This window comes from Meriones unguiculatus (assembly GCF_030254825.1).
Source record: "Meriones unguiculatus strain TT.TT164.6M chromosome 13 unlocalized genomic scaffold, Bangor_MerUng_6.1 Chr13_unordered_Scaffold_28, whole genome shotgun sequence".
Classification (NCBI taxonomy): domain Eukaryota; kingdom Metazoa; phylum Chordata; class Mammalia; order Rodentia; family Muridae; genus Meriones; species Meriones unguiculatus.
Genome location: NW_026843644.1, coordinates 10,014,804 through 10,038,243, shown reverse-complemented (window position 1 = coordinate 10,038,243; position 23,440 = coordinate 10,014,804). Strand labels below are relative to the sequence as shown.

Sequence of the window (23,440 nt, the reverse complement as noted above, 5' to 3'; positions counted from 1 at the left end):
TGGGATCAACGGTGTGCACCACCATGGCCAGCTTGTCTGTGCTTTCTTTATTGCTTCTATTTCCATATTTCCAGAATGTGTTCCATTCTGTCATTCTCCATTTGGGAGAGGCCTGGAGATCAGCTTCCAGATGGAGAATGGTGATTCCATTTCTCTCAAGGGCAGCTAGACCACTGTAGGGCAACACTCATGTTCACTAGGCTGGAGTGAGGAAAGAATTTTCTATTGACTTTTACAGGTACTTAGCTCTTTTAGAATGAAATCACCAGTGGTAGTGGAAATTCTGGTGTTCCAGAGCCTATGATAATACCAAAGTCTTACTATTCTCAGTTAAACTGCTGTGCCTTGCTCTGAAGACTTTCACCTCAGATGTGCAGGTGAAAGTCCATAATTGGTTGACTTGGTTGACTGGTGATACCCAGATCCAATGAGGCCTAGGCCCAGTGGGTCAAAGAGCAGGCCCAGAGGGGGATAAATTATGAATATCAGGGGCAATGATGGAAGGCTGATGGTATCAGGTGGCATATAACCAGCCAGCATGCATGCACCCACAACTTGTTTATTTGAAGCCAGGGACTTAGAAACCTTGTGCAGAGGGAAGGATTTTGAGGATAAATTTCTGATTTGCTGGGGTCTAGGGGTCAAGGATACTTGGCTTACATATAGTGCTACCATGCCTCATTTTCCATGCAGTAGCATGGTCCTATCACAATAAGAAGAACACAGTACTCAATTATCCTATATGTGGGGAAAAAAATCTCTGAGTACAGTTGAAAGTCACTGCTGAAGACTAAGATCTCTAGCAGGGTGATCCATTTCTAGGAATTCCAAGATGCTTGTTTGAGCAGTTTTCTTCACAGGAAAGGGTTTGCCTAATAATCTACCCTGAGGGCTATGTGAGGCTCTTTATATGACCCAGGGTCAAAAAGATCAGGAGGCAGATTTTTAGGCCCTTCACTGAGAAAACAGAGTTCACCATCATAGACTGAATGTAAATAAGTGACTATCCGGAGATGTCAGAATTCACCCTAATCCAGAAAAGCCTCACATCCCTCAAATGTTTGTTGTTTCATGGCTTTATTTAAGGAATTTGTTTCCTCCAATTGTTTGATTATGTTTTGCCTGGATTTCTGTATGGAATTTATTCATACCACATACCACAGCATATCCTGAATATGCAAACATAGATGAAAGCACAAGAAAAAGATCTAAAAACAAAATACATGAAAATATTGGCTCTCAAAGCAATTAGTGCAAAAAAGATGTTTAAGCGTATAATACAAACACAGTTTCTTTAAAATTCTGCTTTCTTCCACTTGGCTTGAGAAGTTTCCATTTTCTTATACTGATGCAGACATATATCCAGTCATCAGTCATAGAAAATAATATGGTTTCCAAGTGATTCTAACAGATATCTTTTGCTTTATCATAAGAATATGAGATAATTTTAGTAGTCAAAATCATTTATCATCTATTGAAACATTTGTATGCTTTAATGGAATCTCTTCAATGGGAATAGCCCTCCACCTCCAATACACATTTTATTGTTGCCAAAGGAAATAATCAGATTGCACAAGTTGAGTAATGGCCAGTGATTTCTTTGATTTTGAGTTTATCTATAGTCCTATTGTATTTGCTTATAGGACTATGTTATATTTATAGGCCTATCTTTGTGTTTGCTTTTGACAGGAGTGCTATGTATATTGTGTGATTTGATTAGTTATAATCTAACTATATTATTTCTCTTGATACTCATAGACCACATATTTTGCCTTCTGGAAATTTATTATATTATGCTATAATTTCTTTAGTTTTTGTTGATTAGGAGACTTGATTTGGAGAAACAGTTTTACTTTTCTCTTCTTGATCTTAAAGGCTTGCCTCTCCTCATTTCTTGGTATATCTGTGTTTTTAAGTTGTTGCAATCATCAATGTCTTGGTTTGTGCTTCTTAAGTGACTGATAGAATTAATACATTGTTTTTAGGTTTTTAAAACTTTCTCCTATATTGTTGTCTCTTTGTCCTTATTAGCTTCAGTTGTCAACATTTCAAAGCCTACAGTCATTTTAGAAAGCCTCAGTTAAGGGCATGTGCTCATCAGAGAAGCTGGTTGCTATATCTGTGAGAGATTGTGTTGATAGATGATTGATGTGGGAAGGGTCTTCCACTGAGAGATGCAATATCCCTAAGCAAGTGGGCCTGGGCTGCATAAGATAACTACCTGAGCATGAGATGGTGATGAAGCAAGAGAATGACCCAGGAAACATTTGCCCATGGCTTTTGCCTTAATTTTCTTCAAGCTTGACTTTCTATGCTAAACTCCCAAAATGATGGACTGTGATCTGACAGTACCAAACTAAGCATGTAAATCCATTCATGACCTGAGATCCTTTTAGTTAGGGGATTTAGTCACAACAACAAAGTAGCAAATTAGAACAAAAAGTTATATGCAAAGAGTGATTTTACTGCTGGACAGAATTATGGAATGTTCTCTTTTTAAGGACTGTGGAAAACATCAGGATTTAAGATAACAAAAGCATTACAAAGCTGTACACAGAGCTTCATTGGCTGTTCTGGTAGGACCTAGAAGATCAGAGTATTGAGAGTAATGCAGACAGGGGAAGTCCATGTCATAGGATTTCCGTGGACAATAGACTATGGAAAATTAAGCTAGAGGTCACTTGTGTGACATTTTAGCTGCAAATCATACTTATTCTGCCCATGCCTTGAAATTGGCAAAATTAAAAATTGATGGACAGGATCTTAGATGGAATATTGAATCTGTTGAATGGGTATTATTACAGAGACATCCAGGACCACAGTGAAAGAAAGAGACAAGTGGAGCAGAAATAAATGTAATGTCTTTGGTTTTTACAGAAAAACAGTACTAGGTAGTTTCAGATGGCAATCACATGATGAAATAGAGGCAGAATTTTTCAAGGAGATTATCACTATCAAAGAAGAGGTCCTAGCTCTGGATTTGAAACCTAAAATGATATTCATAGAGTAAATTCCTTCCTGCTAATTCTTCTGTTAATGGAAGGAGGACTCAAAGTGATTCCTAGTGCCAGGAATGAACTTCATATAAAGCCTGCTGCAAATGGTCCAAGTGTGGCATGGTCCATCCCAATTTTGAATCCAAATTGACAGGCTCACCCATGTTGTGCTTTTTCTGGAAACAAGAAAGATGTAAAATTTAACGTAATAGATTCTTTGTGGTTTCTATTCAGCACTGTGCCAGCCTTCTGTGTTTAGCAGAGTCAGATCACCAGTGAAGATACTGTAAAAGTTCATTGCATGAAGCCGTGAAGGGGAAGCCTGAGTTGCATCTTGACACTACAAGATGTTGAGATACCTAAGTTATGAGATACCTATCATGGAGTGCTGCCTATAGGGAGCGGAAGTAACCAATCTGAGAGATGTATGAGATATTGCATAGATAGGAACCTCTAAGCCTTTTGAAACAGCAACAGGATTTGCTGTTTTCCTTGCTGGTCTTCTTTCCTTGGTACAGTCTTCCCTCACTATGTATACATTCCTCTCTACTGGAATGGGAAGGGGTATTCTGTGTATCTATGTTGGAATGATGTCACTTGCTTTTGATGTGGCAGTCAAGAGATTTTCTTATATGTCAGAAGAGACTTTGGACATTTAAACAGTGTATGAGTTATTGCCAAATTTTAGGATCACTGAAGTTAGACTACATTTTCATCATGGGATGGCCATAAGCTAATAGTGAATTTGGTCAGAAATTATTTGATTGAATCAAAAAAGCTCCCAGAGAAGATGATGTTTCTGGTTTTGACATTGAATGAAAAAGTTTCTGTCCTGAAAGTCAGTATGTACACCAGGTAGGTTTTGTACTTACAGGTCTAACTCCAGTTGAGCGTTGGGGTAAAATTTAGGCCAACATGCATGGCATCAACAACATCATCATTGGCTGCTGAGTCTGGAATGTAGGGTTTTGGATTTTTTATTTTGTTTTGTTTTGTCTGTGTAAGCATAGGTTTTTGTGGTGATCTTCATCTATATCTTGCATTTGAAATTTGGCAGAGAGTATATTTAATTTTTTTAGGGGGCATGTATTCATGACATTAACACTGTCTGAGGTTTCTGAGTCATTGAATTGCAGGGGTGTGACATTCTTCCAACCTGTTGTGTTTTTTTAAAAACTTCATTTTATTCACATTTAATTTATTTTTATTTAAATTTGTTTTTTATAATTTATTCTCTGACATTAACTCAGCTCTTTAATCACTCCTCTGGGGTGGTGCAGCCTTGAAAGGCCACAGAGAATGATGATGCAGCCATCCTTGATGATACCTGATAAGCTAAGGTCAGATAGAAGGGGAGGAGTTATTTCCCTATCAGATTAGGGAAAGGGCATAGGAGAAAAGAAAGAGGGTGGGTGGGACTAATAATAGATGACAGAGGGGTCTACAGTGGGTATACAATGTGAATAAATTGTAATAAATAAAATTTAAAAATAATTTAACATCTCAATTGTAGCCTCCTCCCTTGTCTCTTCCTCATCTCATCCTCTATTCCTCTTTCCCCCGTGCCCCATTTTATCAGATAGGGGGAGCCCTCCTCTCCTACCAGCTGATCCAAACTTATCAAATCTCACTAGGACTGTCTACACCCTCTTCCTTTGTTGTGTACCAATGCCTCCTCCACCATGGGGAAGTGATCAAAGAGCAGGCAACAGAGTCCAGGTCAGAGCCAGACCCTGCTCCCCTTACTATGGATCCCACATGGAGACTGAGCTGCCTATCAGCTACATCTGAGCAGGGATATGGGTCCTCTTTATGATCGGTCTTTGGTGGGTGCATCAGTCTCTGCATGTCCCCACAGTCCCAAATTTGTTGGCCTTGTTGGTCTTCTTATGGAGCTCCTGTCAGCTCTGAGACTTTCTATTCCCCCACTCTTTCCTATGTCTCCCTGTGCTCTGCCCAAAGTTTGGTTGTGAGTATTAGCATCTGCTTTGATCCCCTACTGGGTTGAGTCTTTCAGAAGACATGTATGTTAGGCTCTCATCCTGTTCCCTCTCTTCAGTCACATCTGGTATCAATTCTATTTGCCCTTTTAAATGAGAATTGAGCATCCTCCATAGGGTCCTCCTTCTTACTTAGCTTCTTTCGGTCTGTGGATTGTAGTATGTTTGTCCTGTATTATGGCTATTATCCACTTATAAATGAGTATATACCATGCATATCTTTCTGGTCCTGAGATACCTCACTCAGGATGATCTATTCTAGTTCCATCCATTTCCCTGAAAATTTCACGATTTCCCTGTTTTTAATACATAACTAGCATTCCACAATTTCTGTAACTGTTGTTACATTGAGACATGTAGGTTGTTTCCAGATTCTGGCTATTATGAATATAGATGCTGTGAACATAATTGAGCAAATGTATTTATTGAATGGTGGAGCATGTTAGGAAATATGCCCAGGAATAATACATCTGAAACTTGAAGTAACACTATTTCCAATTGTCTGAGAAAGCATCAGAATGATTTCTAATGTGGTCATATATGTTTGCACTCTCACCAGTAATGGAGGAGTGTTTCCCTTTCTCCACATCCTCACTGGCATGTGCTGTCTCTTCAGGTTTTGATCTTAGTCATTCTGATGGAATATCAAAGTCATTTTGATTTGTATTTCCGTGAGGACTATTGATATTTAGCATTTATTTAAATGTTTTCCCACCATCTGATATACCTCTGTGGAGAATTCTCTGTTTAGTTCTGTACCACAGTTTTAAAGTGGTTTGTTGAAGTTTAATTTCTTGAGCTCTTTATATATCTTGTTTACTAGCCCTCTCTGCTGTATATAGGGTTGGTGAGGATCTTTTCCCAGGCTGTGGGCTGTTTATTTGTTCTATTGACAGAATTCTTTGATTCATAGAAAGTTTTTGTTTCATGAGATCTATTTATTAATTGTGATCTTAGAGCCAGTGCTCTTGGTGTTCTGTTCAGGAAGGTATCTTCTATGCCAATGTGATCCAGGCTTTTTCCCACTTTTTCTTCTAACTGATTCAGTGTGTCTGGATTTATGTTGAGGTCTTTGATCACCTTGGACTTTAGTTTAGTGCAGGGTGATAAATATGGATTTATTTTCATTTTTATACATGTAGACTTCCAGTTATACCAGCACCATTTGTTGAAGATGTTGCCATTTTTTCATTGCATAGTTTTGGCTTCTTTGTCAAAAATCAAGTGTCCATAGGTTTGTGGGTTTATTTATGAGCCTTTGCTTCAATTCCATTGATTCACGAGTCTGTTTCTGTAATAGTACCATGCTGTTTTTATTACTGTTGCTTTATAGTATAGTTTGAAATAAGGGATAGAGAAACCTCCCGAAGATCTGTTTTTGTACAGGATTGTTTTAACTATTCTAGTGTTTGTTTGTTTGTTTGTTTGTTTTGTTTTCACATGAAGCTGAGAATTGTTCTTTCGAGGTCTGTAAGAAATTGTGTTGATATTTTGATGGGGATATTATTTAATCTGTAGATTGTTTTTGGTAATACAGCAATTTTTACTATGTTGATCCTACTGATACATGAGCATGAGAGATCTTTCTATCTTTTGTTATCTTCTTCAATTTCTTTTTTCAGAGGCTTGAAGGGTTTTTGTTTTTCATATAGGTTTTTCACTTGCTTGGTTAGGGTAACACCAAGATACTTTATGTTGTTTTTTTTTTTCTGGCTATTATGAGGGGTGTTGTTTCCCAAATTCTTTCTCAGGCAGTTTGTCTTTTGCACACAGAAGTGCTACTGATTTTTTGTTAACTTTGTATCCAGCCACTTTGCTTTAGTGTTTGTCAATTGTAGGCATTCTCTGGTAAAACTTTGGGGGACACTTTTGTATACTGTCATTTCATATGTGAATAGTAATACTTTGACTTCTTCCTTTTCAATTTGTATCCCTTTAAACTCCTTTAGTTGTGTTATTGCTCTAGATAGGACTTCAGATAATATATTGAAGAAATTTGGAGAGAGTGGGTAGCCTTGCCTTGTCCCTGAGTTCAGTGGAATTGATTTAACTTTCTTTCCATTTAGTTTGATGTTAGCTATAGGATTGATGTGTATTGCCTTCCCTGTTTTCAGGTATGTGCCTTATATCCTCGCTCTCTTTGAGATTTTAAACAAGAATAAGCGTTGGATATTGTCAAATCCTTTTGTAGCATCTAAGGAAATGATTGTGTGGTTGTTTTTTTTTTTTCAATTTATTTATATGTTGGATTACATTGATGGGTTCCATGTATTTAACCACTGCTGCATGCATAGGCTGGAGCCTACTTGGTCATGGTGGATGATATCTTTGATATGTTCTTGGATTTGGTTTGTGAGTTATTTTATTGAGTATTTTTGCATCATTGTTCATAAGAGTGATTGGTCTGAAGTTCTCTTTCTTTTTGGGGTCTTTGAGGATATATCAAGGTGACTGAAGTCTTATAAAAGTAGTTTGGTCATGTTGCTTCCATTTATATTTTATGAAATAGTTTGAAGATATTGGTATTCTTTCTTCTTTGAAGCTCTGGTAGAATTCTGCTCTGAAATCATTTGGTCCTTGTTTGGGAGTCTTTTGATGTTTGCTTCTATTCACTGAGGGGATGTAAAACTGTTAAATTTTTTTACCTGATCTTGATTCAACTTTGGTAAGTGGAATCAATCAAAAAATGTATATTTCATTTTGATTTTCAAATTTTGTGACATATAGGCTTTTGACATTAGAGTTAATGGTTCTTTGGATTTTCTCAGTATCTGTAATATCTCTCTATTTATCAGACTTGGTTGATTTGGATAGTGTATCTCTGCCATTTTCTTAGTTTGGCTATGAATTTGTCTGTTTTTGATTTTCTTAAAGAACTAGCTCCTGTTTTTTTTGTTTCTTTGAATTGTTCTCCTTGTTACTAATTTATTGATTTTAGCCCCGAGTTTGGTTATGTAGTGGTCTACTCCTGTTGGGTGTGTCTGCTTCTTTTTTCCTAGAATATTCAGGTGTGCCATTAATTTCCTTGTATGGGAAGTCTCCAATAGCTTATGAAGGCACTTAGTGCTAGTAAATCTCTTCTTAAGACTGCTTTCATTGCATCCCATAAGTTTGGGTATAATGTGCCTTCATTTTCATTGATCTGTAGGAAGTTCTTTATTTCTTCCCTGACCCAGATTTCATTGAGTAGGGAGTTGTTCAGTTTCCATGTATGTGTAGGCTTTTTGCTATTTCTGTTATTGTCGAGATCCAACTTTAGTCCATCATGGTCTGATAGGATACAAGATATTACCTCAATCTTGTATCTGTTGAGGCCTGGTTTGTGACCTCCTGTATGGTCATTTTTAGAGAAGTGTCTGTGAGGTGCTGAAAAGAACATATATTCTTTTCTGATTGGGTGAACATTTTTCTAGATATCTGGTAAGTCCAATTAATTCATGATATCCATTAGTGTCATTATATCTCATTTTCGGTTCTGTTTCACTGCTCTGTCATTTCGTGATAGTGACTTGTTGTGTTCTCTCACTATTAATGTGTGAAGACTAAAATGTTCTTTAAACTTTATTAATGTTTCTTTTACAAATGTGGGTACCTTTGAATTTGGGCCATAGTTGCCCAGAATTGAGAAACAATCTTGGTGAAATTTTCCTTTTATGAGTTTGAAGTATTCTTCCTCATCTCTTTCAATTAATTTTGGTTAAGTGTTTGTTTTATTAGATATTAGAATTGCTACTCCTGCTTGTTTCTTGGGTCAGTTTGCTTGAAAATCTCATTCCTGCTTCAACATCCCAGGAAATTTTCCAGGGTTTAGTTCAGTGCTCTGAGGTTGGAACCAATTTTTTCCTTCACCATTGGGTTTCCTTTCACATGGGAAACACAGTCAGTGGCGTTTTGTGGCCTACTGTTCCAACTACTGGTCACTGTGCAGTCTCTGCTACCCTGCTGATCAGACACAGTGTGCAACCATCTCTGCCATCTGGGATCTGTTTTTTAATTTTTACTGAATATGAGTATTTTTCTTATATGCATGACTATACACCTCTTGTGTGCCTGCTCCTTACACCAGTCAGAAGATTGCTTCAGAACTCATGAACCTAGAATAATGGATAGTAGTGGGTTCCGTGTAAACACTGACAATTGAGCCCAATTATTTGCAAGAGCAGCAAGAGCTCCTCACTGCTGAGCCATCTCTCCTGCCTTATGTTGCTTATTTCTGATAAGTATTTACATTGCTAATATTTTTTTAACTTTTAAACATGCATTTCTTTTTAGTAAGATCTTATTAATGTTACAGTTTAAGCTGTGGCACTGCTGGTTTCTGGAAGATTGATACAGAATTGGATTGAATGTATAATTTCTTGTAGGAGCTTCAGTAAAGACCTCTGAGTTTTTTCTACCTATTATATTTGTTTGATTGACTTTTAGGGGAGGCTCTGTCTTACAATATAGGTCTGGCTGTCCTGGAACTCTTTTCATAGATGATGCTGGCATCCAACTCAATGAGATTCACCTGCCTCTGCCTCATGAGTGATGGAATTAGAGGCATAACTGAATACACCCAGCTTGTCCATCATTTTTTGTAGTTAATAAATGTTCATAAATTTCTCTGATATGTAATCAGTACTGTTCATATGTTCATTTCTCTCTGTATCTCTGTCTCTATCTTTCTATTTCTATTTCACTCTTCTCTCTGTTTCTCTTTGTCTACATTAATTGGCATGTAAATTTCAAGGCTATATCCTATTGAAAAAGTTCAGATATGACACAGTTATTCAGTTTTCTTCTAAGAATGACTTATTGATAACATTAGCACTTCCATTTTAATATAAAAGCTTTAATCTTTATTTTTCAACTATAGACTATAGATGATTTGGAAAGGAGGATATACAAAACAATTATCAAAAAAACATGTGTTCTATGCCTTTACTTTTGTCTGGTCACTCACAAATATGATCTTATCAGCTATGATTGTTGTTGATTGCCACCTAACATTATTTTTATCCATGTATTCACCATAGTCCACATTCCTGTCGACAAATATACAAGCACCCTTTTTCACATACTGATATGTCATATCTCTGAGGCCTGGTCAAAACACAATATTCAGTGCCACATTGTCTTTGGACTGATGCCAGTGTCCCCTGATCACATTTTATTTGTTGCTAAACAAAATATCGTGACTGTGTTTTTGCTTCCACCTCTTTCATGACTGGGTCCTGACCAGCTCACCCAAGTAACTGAACCCAATTCATAGACTGCTCAAGAATCCAACTGCTGGCTTTTTAGACTCATGTTTCACAAACTGATGAAACTCCTATAACATAGGTCTTCAAAGCATGGCTTTGTTTTTTTTTTACAATTTAATATTTAGGCTTTTCCATCTCCCCTCCTTCACCTGATGCACAACACCTAACTGTCTAACATTAGCACTTGTGTGTCAAATAATAAATGAAAGAAGTACTAGAAATATGTGAATATATTTCTAATGAAGTATAAATTTATATTGTTGCCTCTAATTCTGTTGTACACAAGTATCACATATTTTAGAATTCAGTAACCTTCAATGATGTGCATGTGAAGTTCAGCCAAGAAGAGTGGGCTTTGCTGGAACCTTCCCAGAAGCAACTCTACAAAGATGTGATGCTAGAGACCTGTAAAAACCTCACTGCTATAGGTAAGACTGCTAATTTTTTTCACTTTTAAAATAAGGAGACAACTCTTACTTTATTATTAATCCTCTTATATAATTCTAATTGAGAATGAGGTGGAATGAGGTGAATAAATCAGGCATGGTTCTAAGGGTCACAGAAGATAGTGATTTAAGTTTTCCCATAATAATAATATGATATTTCCAATAATATACATTTTCTGGTACTATATTTTAGGCTACAATTGGGATGACCATAATATTGAAGAACACTTTCAAAGTCCTACAAGTAATAAAAGGTAACTTTATGTGCACGCTGATACAGATATGAATCTCAAGAAATATTAATGTGTCCTGGAAGTTGTTTTTTTTTGTTTGTTTGTTTGTTGGCTGCTTTTTTATTTTCTGTTTTTGAAATAGTTTTTCTTTTTCTGTGTAGCTGTGGCTTAACTTAGAATTGCTTTTTAGACCAGCCAGACCTCAAAATCACACAGATCTGCCTGCTTTTACCTCCACAAGTGCTGGGATTGAAGGCATGTACCAGCACACATGGCTGTGTTCTGGAAGTTTTAAAGAAAAGCAACAGTGTAAAAACAGCACTGCTTTAAGTGTACTGATGATCATTAAAATCTCATAATTCCATGTACTTCAATGTCAGGTATCTGATTTGTGTTTACAAGGCACTCCCCTAAGATAGAAGAAAATAAAATAATATTGTAACAAAAATACCATTTGAATCATATGGACATTACAGCTACTGACTTGAACTGCCAATCCGTTTAGTCTCATTCTATCTACTCAGATATTGTAAGAGGTATACACACTGAATTGGTGATCAGTATGTGTCCAAAACCTTCTAATAAGCAAAAAATTTTATAGTAGAACCAGTTTTACTCATTTTCGTGCAGTAACACTGTAAAGTTTAGTGAAAGGAGCAGCTTATGAGAATCAAGAATATTGTTGTGGAGAAACCTTAATCCCTGTATGACATATCTATGATGAACAAAAAAACAAACTGTGTTAATTCAATGTGGGAATCTTTATTATTTTTGTAAATTAAACTAGTATATCATATGTCAAAATGTTTCTAAGACACATGAGCATAGGGATATTGAAAGAAACAGTGTCCCTGTCTTTCTCCAAGAACAATTGATTTGGTAGTAGTCCCCACTGTGAGTAAATTTTCTGAATGTGATAAATGGTTACTGTTAATTGGTTTTGCAACTTCACTGAGAATTCATCAGCAAACTCATATTGTTGAAAATACCTATGAATACTAGGATTTTGGAACATCTTCTTGTCTTGGCTCACTTTGAAAAGGAAGTATCATTCATACAGTACAAAAATTTGTGAATGGGATTGCTGTGGTAAAACTCTGAATTCTTACAATACTCTTTACATATAGGAGAAAATCTCTTATAGAAAAATGATGCTATAAAAGTGATCCACATAACAAATGCTCTTACCACCACAGGGATCTTCAAAAATACCCATAATGAAGTGGAATACTATGAATGTAAATAAAGTGATAAAACTTTAAAATTTTATTCTTCTTTACCATTAGATCAAATTATGAAATTAATTCATATAGATAAATATATTTATTAGTGTAATGAAATGACGGTGGTAAATCTTTCACATGTGCCAATTTTCTTTGCAGGCATGAAAGCAGTCATACTGGAGAGAAGCCCTTTAAATGCACTCTATGTGGGAAACCCTTCCCCATATCACTGTTCTCATATGGCATAAAAGAACACACACTGGAGAGAAGCCTTACAAATGTATTCAGTGTGGTAAAGCCTTTGCAAAAAGCAGTGAGCTCATATGGCATAAAAGAACACATACTGGAGAGAAACCTTATGAATGTAACCAGTGTGGGAAAGCCTTTGCACAAAACAGTCATCTCATAAGCCATAAAAGAACACACACTGAAGAGAAACCTTATGACTGTAATGAGTGTGGCAAAGCCTTTGCATAAAACAGTCATCTCATAAGCCATAAAAGAACACACACTGGAGAGAAACCTTATGAATGTAATGAGTGTGGCAAAGCCTTTGCATAAAACAGTGATCTCATAAGCCATAAAAGAACACACACTGGAGAGAAACCTTATGAATGTAACCAGTGTGGTAAAGCCTTTGCAGGAAACAGTACTCTCTTAAGCCATAAAAGAACACACACTGGAGAGAAACCTTATGAATGTAACCCGTGTGGTAAAGCCTTTGCACAAAACAGTAATCTCCTAAGACATAAAAGAACACATACTGGAAAGAAACCTTATGAATATACCCAATATGACAAAGCCTTTGCACAGCAGAGTAGTCTCCGAAAACAGGAAAAGACACACAGTAGAGAGAAGCCTTGTGAGGGTAATTAGTGTGATAAAGCCTTTGCATGTAACAATCATCTCCTAAGACAACAACACATTCTGGAAGGAAACCATATGAATATAATTATGTGGCAAAGCCTTTGCACATAACATCTCCTAATACATAAAATAACACATACTGGAAAAATGTCTGATTGTAACCAATGTGAAAAATCTTTTGGACTTCAGAATAATCTCCACACTCATGAAAGAAATCCTAATGTACAGAAAGCCTGTGAGTGCTTTTAACATGTTGAAACCATTCCACATTTGTATAATCTTCATCATCATGAAAGGATTCATAATGGAGGAAAACATTATGAATGTATTAAAATGGTGAGGCCTTGCACAAATCTAGAGTCATCATCATCATAAAAGTATCCTTACTAGAGAGGAATTCTGTGAGTATAAGCAATGTGGAAATGCCTTTGTGTACTTTGGTCCACTGAGATCCAACAGAACTGTAAAACTAGCTCAATGGAAATTACCTCCCTTTTCTGAAGGGGAAAGGGAATAGGGGCAATAGGAATGGAGGGTAGTACTGGGGGAGAGAACGGAGGGGTAGTAAAATTGGAATTTAAAGTAAATAAACTTATTTTTAAAAAGAATACAATGAATATCAATTACATGCAACAGTATTATATAATAAGGTGTTTATGGAAGACTTATTGATGATCCTGATGCTCAACATTTACTGTTTTCAATTGCCTCACTTTACACAAGAAACTTTTAGTCCAGTGGATGAATATGTAGGGAATGGTAAACTAACACCAGCCAGAAAGTTCTCTGATAGTAACACAACAGTGGTAGCCTGTAGAAGTTTCTTTGTGTACACATACCTTTTGTTCCAGTGGTACTATTGAAAAACATCACAACCCACACTGAATTTTGAGATATGAAGGAGGAGGATTTTCCATGTATGACCCTGCTTCTGGTCTAGATGTGTAACCATATCAAGGGTGAGTTTTCTCTGCCTGACTTCATTTGGAGAGTGTCCTTAGACATAGACACCACCTATCAAATTTGATAGATGACCTTTGACACAGATCCCTGATAACTCTCCCCTCCCTTCAAATATAGGATAATTAGGTTCTGTGTTCTTGTTCACATGAGAAGAATGTGTTGTTCAATGAAAATCCAACATCCTTGAAGTGCTTAGTTTTAAAGAATTATCGACATCTATCCTTGGAGCATCCCAGTCACTACCCCAGGTGTACATGGCCTTTTTTTTCTGGAATTAAAGTTGAACTTACTTTCTGACGTGGTTCCAAGTGTGTCTGATCACTGTTACACTTGCCGGATTTCCAAGCTTTATACCTCATCTTATGCCCCTCATGGCTTCCTGGGTTGGTGGGAAACAACCCTCCAGGCAGCAAGAGAATCATGTTCTCTGAAATGCTTGTGATGAAATGTTTCAGACTTCATAGCATTTCAAATTTCACATGTTTCTGGATATGAGATGGTAAATAAAACAGTGTCTTGAAGGTGGGACTCTTTAAAATGAGTTATATCTAGTGTTTATTTCACAGTAAGGTTGCAGGCAAGCTTCATGGTATGAAATCTTCTGAGGTGAGTACAGTGGCCTATGGAGAAGAAGTAAATGCAGAAATTTAATTTCCCTATTTTTAATAGCTGAGAAGTGTTCCAATAAGGTATGGGTGGATTGCAAAGGGCAACTTTTGAATGGACTAGGGATGAGGGATGGGGAAAAGAAAATTGTCTTTGCCACCTTTCTTCCTTGTGGGCTCACTTGATAATCATTACCCAATAGAGACCATGCTGCTCTCTCTGAAGTTTATGTTTCCATAGAAAGTAGGATTCAAACCTGGAACGATTGGCAGAGGTTCTTAAGATATTAAACCAAAGCTACATGCCATTTTCTCCCAGCAATCCTTAAGGTCTTCCATGTTATCTGATCCTCCAGGCTGGTATAACCCTTGCAATATCCTGAATTCTCCTTCCCAGGGCCTCACCCATATAGACACCCATATATAGGCAAACTATTTTGGCTACCTGGTCCTGTCAAGAGCCATGCAGGAGCAACAGCAAAACAGCTGTAGAACTCATGGAATGTGGCTCCCCTGTTAGCATAGTCACGATGAGTTTCTCTTGGAGAAGTATAATCCCAAGAACTACTTGTCCTGAGTACTTTGTTCTCTTATGTAGCATACTTCTGCTCATAGTCCTCATAACAAGAGTTGTATGAAAACTCTAAGGAGGCTTTTAGCCCATCACTGGGCAATATCTCTGGCATTTAAAATTAACAATGCTTGATCTCTTTTCACATGTTTACTGGAGCAGATTAATGAATTAACCAATGCCCTTGAAAGGAGCCATAGATGTAGAGTGTTAGCAATGACCATTATACTTAGAAACAATTTGGAAAAATAGATTGTTTAACAAGGTCAGGGAAGATGTTTTGGCTAATGGCTCTGACATAAAAAATCTTAGAGAACAATTTAAAGTTAAGAAAAGTACACTAGTAATAGTAAAACCATGGATGTTTTAAGGTTTATGAGCCGAAACAATAGCCCAAGGTAGCATTGGCTGTCTGGGCACCCTCAAACTGGGTCTAAAACTGAGACGGCAGTTGATTCCCCTATATTTGTTTTTCCCCTCAGCTTCTTGATATGATTTAATAAAAATGATTTATGAGTAGATTCACACCCCTTTAAGATTTAAAATACAGGTGCCAGTACCATGCCATTTTTTATTACTGTTGTGCTATAGTACTACTTGAGATCTCAGAAAATGATACCCCCAGAAAATCTTTTATAGTACAGGCATTTTTTTTTTATCAACTCTGGGTTTTGTTTTTCCATATGAAACTGAGAATTGTTCTTTCAAGGTCTGTAATGAGTTGTGCTGGTATTTTGATTGGAATTGCATTGAGACTGTAGATTTCTTTTGGTAGAGTGTCCATTTTTACTATGTTAATCATACCAATCCTGGAGCATGGGAGATCTTCTAATATCTTCCTTGAAGTTCTTTTTTCATACAAGTTGTTCACTTGCCTGATTAGAGTCACACCAAGGTATTTTATGTTATTTGTGGCTTTTGTATAGGGGTTTTGTTTCCCTAATTTCTTTCTGAGCCCATTTGTCTTTTGTATACAGAGGGCTTCGTATTTTTTTTTAAATTTAATTTTGTATCCAGTCATTTTGCTGAAGGTGTTTATCAGCTGTAGGAATTCCCTAGCTGAATTTTTAGGGTTATTCATGTATACTATCACATCATCTGCAACACAAGCTGGACTGGATGTGGAGAAAAAGGAACCCTCCTCCATTGCTGGTGGTAATGTAAACTTGTACAACCACTTTGGAAATCAATCTGGTGCTTTCTCAGACAATTTGGAATACTGCTACTAGAATATTCAGTTCTACCAACCCTGGGCATATATTCAGAAGATTATCAACCAAAAAACAAGGACATTTGCTCAACTATACTCATAACAGGTTTATTGACAATAGCCAGAATCTGGAAATAACTTAGATGTCCTAAAACTGAGGAATAGACACAGAAATTGTGGCACATTTATACATTCCATTACTATTCAGCAATTAAAAACAAGGAAACCAGCAGGCAAATGGATGCAACTAGAAAAGATCACTCTGAGTGAGGTATCCAGAAGCAGAAAGACACTCATGGTATATACTCACTTATATGTGGATATTAGCCATATGATATAGGGTTTAAAAATACTAAAATCTATAGTCCTAAAGGATCTAAACAACAGGAAGAACCCTAAGGAAGATGCTTAATCCTCATTCATAAGGGCAAATGGTATAGGCATCGGTAATGGGGGAAAATAGGGAACAGGGCAGGAAACTACCACAGAGGGCCTCTGAAAGAATCTACATAGCAGGGTATTGAAGCAGATGGTTAGACTCATAGCCAAATTTTGGGCAGAAAACATGGAATAATATGGAAGATTCAGGAGATAGATAGACCTGGATGTGACAGGCCCTCCACAAGGAGGCCAATTGAGCCAAAAAATATGGGCTCTGAGGGTCCTGTTCCAACCAAGGACCATGCATAAAGAACACCTGCTCAGATGCAACACATAAGTATCTCAGTTTCCCTGAGATTTCCCTATTAAGGGTAACAGTGGCTGTCTCTGACATGAACTCAGTGGCAGGCTCATTGATCACCTACTCCTGGAATGTGAAGCCTTGCCAGGTCACAGAGGAAGACGGTGCAGCCATTCTTGGTAAGACTTGATAAGATAGGCTAGGCTAAGATAGTAGGGAAGTAGAACTTCCCCTATCAGTGGACTAGGAGATGGGCAAATGGGGAGAAGAGGGAGGTAGGTTGTAACTGGCAGAAGATGAGGGAGGGGCCTACAGCCAGAATGCAAAGTGAATAAACTGTAATAGTCAATAAAAAAGAAAAAATGAGGTTTTTTTGTGGAGAGCCGAGACTCAGATGCCACTAGGTGGCACTGACATCCCGCCCTCAAAACTGTAAACAGCCTCTAGTACACATGCGCAGATTGTGTAAACACGCTAAGCATGCTGGGCCCAAGTCATCAGGTGGGGTAAAAGTGAGCAGCCAATCAGGGTATTCACACGTCACTCAGGTACGACCTGGACTTATATAAACAGCGCCACATCGGGGCTCTCTCTCTCCTTCCTTCTCCTCTCCTCTCCTCCTCCCCCTCTCCCCGCCCGGGGTGGGCAGCCCACGGGATGCCACGGCGTCTCTTGGCCAATGCCAGCCAGTGGCCCTCTCCTCTCCTCCTTTCATCGCTTAACTGTAATAAAGGCTTGTTGCGGAAGGATCCTTGTGTCTGTGTGTGTTTCTGCTGGCGGGACGACCACGCGGCTTCCAACATTTTTTTCCTGAGATGGCTGGACTCAGGCAACTGTCTCTTAAAAACAGCTAGAAAGAATAGTACTTCATCGCTTCACATTTTCCTTTTTCCTGTAATACTATATATAATAAGTACCCTTGATAAAATTCAGTGGTTTGTTATATATTCCTAGTATTATAATATTATAAAATATTTTACAAATCAAATTTTGATATGTTAAGTGTGTAAAAATAGTTTATGAAAAAGTGTCTTGAATTTTCAAAAGAGCAAAGAATGATGACTCAAAACTCAAGAGAGTGAAAATGGAAGGAAATTTGATGGAAGAATAAATAATATATAAATAAATTAATATCTCTTACACAGTAATTATAACATTTTGGGTATTGAGATTTAAAAAATATACACAGAATATTTCTCAAGTAAACAATGTAAGCTATTATTAATAGCTCTTATGCATGCACCCTGAAGTATTTCTTTATATTATTCCTCTTGTCACTGAAATGTGTTCTTTGACAAGTCATGCCATTACACCCTGATGTTCAGGCTCTAATACTGACTATTCAGTTCTTATTTCAGAGCACTGAGTGCTTTTAACCCAGTTAGGACTGAAGTCAGATAATGTTTCATTTCTGTGTCTAGCTCAAGTCATAACTTTTGATAATACATTTTGAGTTCATCCACAATTTCAAAGTAAAATGATTGCCTTTCTTGAAATGTTAAATGTTCTCTCTCACTCTTGCATACACACACACACACACACACACACACACACACACACATGCATGATACATGTAATAGCAGTTATTGGCAACCCAAGACTTGAAATTGAAAGAGCCAAAAGAGGGATATATGAGAGATTTTGTAGGGAGGACAGAGAAATGAGAAATAATGTGATTATATTAAAAATCTCAAAAAACAAAAGTACATGTTTTCCATGAATAAAATTTGAATAATATTATATTTTGCACTCATGTGATTCAGGACAATCAAGTCCATTCTCTCTTAGCATACAGTAAGCTTTGCTTCAGTAAACATGATTGTAGATGTGTGCTGGAGCAGGCCAAGTCATCTGTTTCATATGGATAATGGTGGAACTCCTCATTCAGTGTGTACAGTAATACTCTCTTTTAAATTGACTCAAGAATTTTAGTATTTGTTTGTGTGAACTTTATAAAATAAAGTTCCACTAAACTTCTTTTTTGGTCCACTTTCTTCTACTGTCTCCTTTCATCCTTTACACAGAGATGCTATCCAACCTGGATGATAAAGAGTGTTCTGTAGATGCAGCGGAAGAATGGACTTGTTGTCTAGTCCATTCTGTTAGTTCCTGTATTTCTATTGGAGAATTGAACATCCAAGTTGAGAGATTTCAATGAGCAATGTTTATTATTTCCCTTTATTTTGTAGTTATAGTGTGGGGTTTTTGCCTTCTGATTTGATGCTTGGAATTATTCATTCTTTTTGTTGTCTTGTGTGTGGTTAACACTTTAGATTGGAGTGTTCCATTGAATGGTTTCTGTAGTGAAGTTTTACAGAGATACTGCTCATATTTGGTTTTATTATGCAATATATCTTTATTCATCATTTATTATTGAAAGTTTACTGGACATAGGAATAAGGGTCCCTTAAAGATTATACATAATCTGTCTCAGCCATTTTAGGTTTAGAATCTCTCTTGAGAGATCAGGAGTTATTCTAAAGAGCCTGAATTTATATGCAACTTAGTATTTTCAACTTGTAACTTTTAATATCCCTTCTTTGTTTAATATACTTTTCTTTACATTTAATGTTTTGATTTTATGTGCTGAGCACAATTTCTTTTCTTAATTTTTTTTCTATATAGGTTTTGTACTTTTACAGGCTACCCCTTCTTCATTAGGTTAAGGATACATTCTTCTATTATTTTGCTGAAAATATTTTCTAGAATTTTGATGTGAATTTTTTCTTCTTTTTCTATTTCTATTATTCATAAATTACTTTTTTGCACTTTTCAGATTTTCTGGATCTTTTATGCATGGCTATTTAACGTTTCTTTTGACACAATTGTTGTTATTCTTCTTTTTCTTCTTCTTCTTCATCATCATCATCATCTTCTCATCCTTCTCCTCCTCCTGCTTCTCTGTTCTTTCTCCAACTCCTCCTTCTTTTTTTCTCTTCATCCTCTTCCTTCTCCTTTTTTCTTTTAAAAATAGTCACTTTACTTACATATTCATCTGGGTTAAAGTTTTTCCTTCCTTTAATCCTGGCATCTTTCCTATCTCCCCTTCCATCCTATCTAAATTCACCCTAATATTTAAAAAGGAGGGCTATAATGTATAATAAGAAAATAAAATAGCAAAAAGACAAAAGCAAACACATCTGAGTAGGAAAAGAAAAAGAAAAAGAGCCCAAGTTGGGAAATGATGCAGACTTGATCATACATGCAGGACTTTCATAAAATATTAAACTTGAAACAGTGGTATACACACAAAGGACATGCCAGTCAGTCAAGACTCTAAGTTTCTTTGGACAACCATGTCTGACTTATTTCTGCCCTGCCTTATCTTTCCCTCCTCTCTGGATACTATCAACTGCTGGGGCTGATCCCCAGTCTTTGCCACACTCTTTCTTTTCTTTCACACTAGGGTGAATACTCACAACTGAAGATCTAGAGCTACATGCTTCAGAGTAGATAGGACATGTGAAATCTGTTTTCTGGATTTGAGTTACCTAAATCAACATTGTCATTTATATTTCTATCTACTTATGTGCATAACATTTCACTTATCTATATCAGTTGAAGGATATTTAGGTGTTCCCATTTTGTATCTATTGTGAACAAAAGAGCAATGAGTATGGTTGAGAATATATTTTTGAAGGAGTATGTTGAGTCCATTGTGCATATGTCAAGGAAAGTTCCAAGTGGTTCATATAGTAGAATTATTTTCATCATTTTGAGAATTCTGAACACTGATTTCTGCTATGGATGTACAAATTTGCAAGCTTTCTTTGCCAGAGATCAAGGTTTTGCCTGTCCAACAGAAGATGTCAACTGTCAACCTAATTTCTGTTTCCTCCAGAAAAATAAAATACTAGGGGAAAAGTATATAGTACCTGTATTATTTATCACAATTAGTATTATGTAATTAAAATTTGGATACTTATATGTCCACAAATTAAAAAGTAGCATGTATAACTTACTAAAATGTGTTTTCAGAAGTGGTTTCTATTCTGAAATAGAGTGTATCTATGTAACAATGCTTAAATGAAGGGCTCTTTTAATTATGGTTAGAAATACATTTTATATAAACTTACTAAAAGTGCGGGTAAATAATTTCATTTGAAGACACTAAGGTATTTTATTATAGTCTGATTATTGGACTTAGTTATGGGTGAGTCATGGTGCTTGAGAAGGATCCCCAAAACTATAGCTGTGCTGACAGATAAGCACAAAGCCATGCAGGCCAGGGCCAAGCCCAGAGGTTCCTCAAATGACAGGAAGGTCACTGCCATGGGCAGGCAGTGATTTCTCTCAAGATTTGGGTACTCTTGAATTCAGCAAGGGACACATTCCTGCTGATATGTGGGGAGAAAGTAAATCAACATCTCAACTCCTACAAGTCACTCCATGAAGAAAGATTTCCAATGATATTGTCTGCATCCTATCACATTCTCTTTTACTATAGTGGCAAGAAGGCCACTAAACATACATTATTTGTCATTTGAGGTATTGGTTGCCTAAGTTCTTTTTTCTAGATAGATCTATGATTAAAGATGATGAGTATTTTTTGTGTTTCTCAGTAAATTGTGTCTTATTTATGCTTCATTCTGTCACCCATGTTTATCATTAATTTTTACAATTTATTCACTTTGTATCCCAATTGTAGCCCCCTCCCTCATCTACTCTATGTCCCACTATCCTTCCGTCCTCCTCCCTTGTCCTTTTCCTGTAGTCCTCTGATAGGGAAGGTCCTGTCAGACCCTAGCTTATCAGGTTCCATTAAGACTCCCTGTATCCTATTCATCTGTGGGCTGATTAGGTGACCCCACCATGGAGAAGTGATCAAGAAGCAGGCAATCCAGTTCAGAGACTGTCTCTTCTCCCCTTACTAGGAATCCCATATGGAGACTGAGGTGTCTATGGGCTACATCTGAGCAGGGGTTCTAAGTACTCTCATGCTCTTTGGTTGATGCATCAGTCTCTGCAGGGCCCTAGGACCCAGATTTTTTTTTGCTTTGTGGATCTCCTTGTGTGACTCCTGTCCCCTTTAGGTCCTTCTATCTCCCACTTCTTCAATAAGACTTTTTGTGCTCTATACAAAATTTTGCTGTGGGTCTCTGCATCTGCTTCAATCACCTCTTGAGTGGAGTCACTTAGTGTTCATCCATGGAAGGCTCCTATCCTGTTCTCTCTCTTCTATGGTTTCTGGTGTCTATCCTGTTTTCTTTTCTGAATGAGAATTAAACATCTTCCCTATGTTTCTCCTTGTACTTTAGCCTTTTAAAGTCTGTAGATTTTAGTATGTCCAATCTATATTGTATGGGTAATATCCACTTGTAAGTGAATATATACCATACATGTATTTCTGCTTCTGGGATACATCACTCAGGGTGATCTTTTTTAGTTCCATCCATTTGCCTGCAAATTTCATGATTTTCTTGTTTTTAATACCTGAGTAGTATTTCCTTGTGCAAATGTACCACAATTTCTGTATCCATTCCCCCATTGAGGGACATCTAGTTTGATTCCAGATTCTGGCTATTATGAATAAAGCTGTTATAGTCACAGTTGAGCAAATGCCTTTGTTGTATGGTTGAGCATCTTTCTGATATATGTCTAGGAGGTGTTTAGCTGGGTCTTGGGGTAGCGGTATTCCCAGTTTTCTGAGAAAGTGCCAGACTGATTTCCAAAGTGATTATACAAGTTTTCATTCTACCAGCAATGGAGGAGCGTTCTCCTTTCTGCACATCTTCTCTAGCATGAGTTGTCCCTTGAGGTTTTTATCTTAGCCATTCTGATGGGTGTGAGGTGGAGTCTCAGAGTCAGTTTGATTTTCATTTCTCATATTTTTAAGATGTTGAGCATTTTTAAGTGTTTCTACACCATTCAATATTCCTCTGTTGAGAATTTCTGTTTAGCTCTGTACCCAGTTTTTAATTGGATTATTTGATTTCTTGGGTTCTTTATCTATTCTGGGTATTAGCCTTCTGTCAGATGCAGAGTTGGTGAAGATCATTTCCCAGTCTTTAAGCCATCATTTTCTTCTGCTGACAGTGTCCTTTGCTTTAGAGAAGATTTTCAGTTTCATGAGGTCCCATTTATTGATTGTTGATCTTAGAGCCTGTGCTGCTGGTGTTCTGTTCAGGAAGTTGTCTCCTGTGCCAATGAGTTCAAGCCTCTTCCTCACTTTTTTAATAACAGATTAAGAGTGTTAATTTTATGTTGAGGTATTTGATCCACAAGGACTTTACTTTTATGCAGGGTGATAAGTATGGATCTATTTGTATCTTTCTATATGTGGACATCCAGTTAGACAAGAACCATTGGTTGAAGATGTTCTTTTTTTCTATTGAATGGTTTTGGCTTCTTTGTCAAAAATCATGTGTTTTAGGTGTGTGGATTTATTTCTAGGTCTT

General features: G+C 36.9%; 1 pseudogene; it reads left to right on the top strand.

Annotated features, from left to right (window-relative positions):
- Window positions 1-12,921, top strand: part of LOC132650681 (zinc finger protein 160-like) — a 220,763-nt pseudogene extending 207,842 nt beyond the window's left edge.
- The last annotated feature ends 10,519 nt before the right edge of the window (window positions 12,922-23,440 follow it).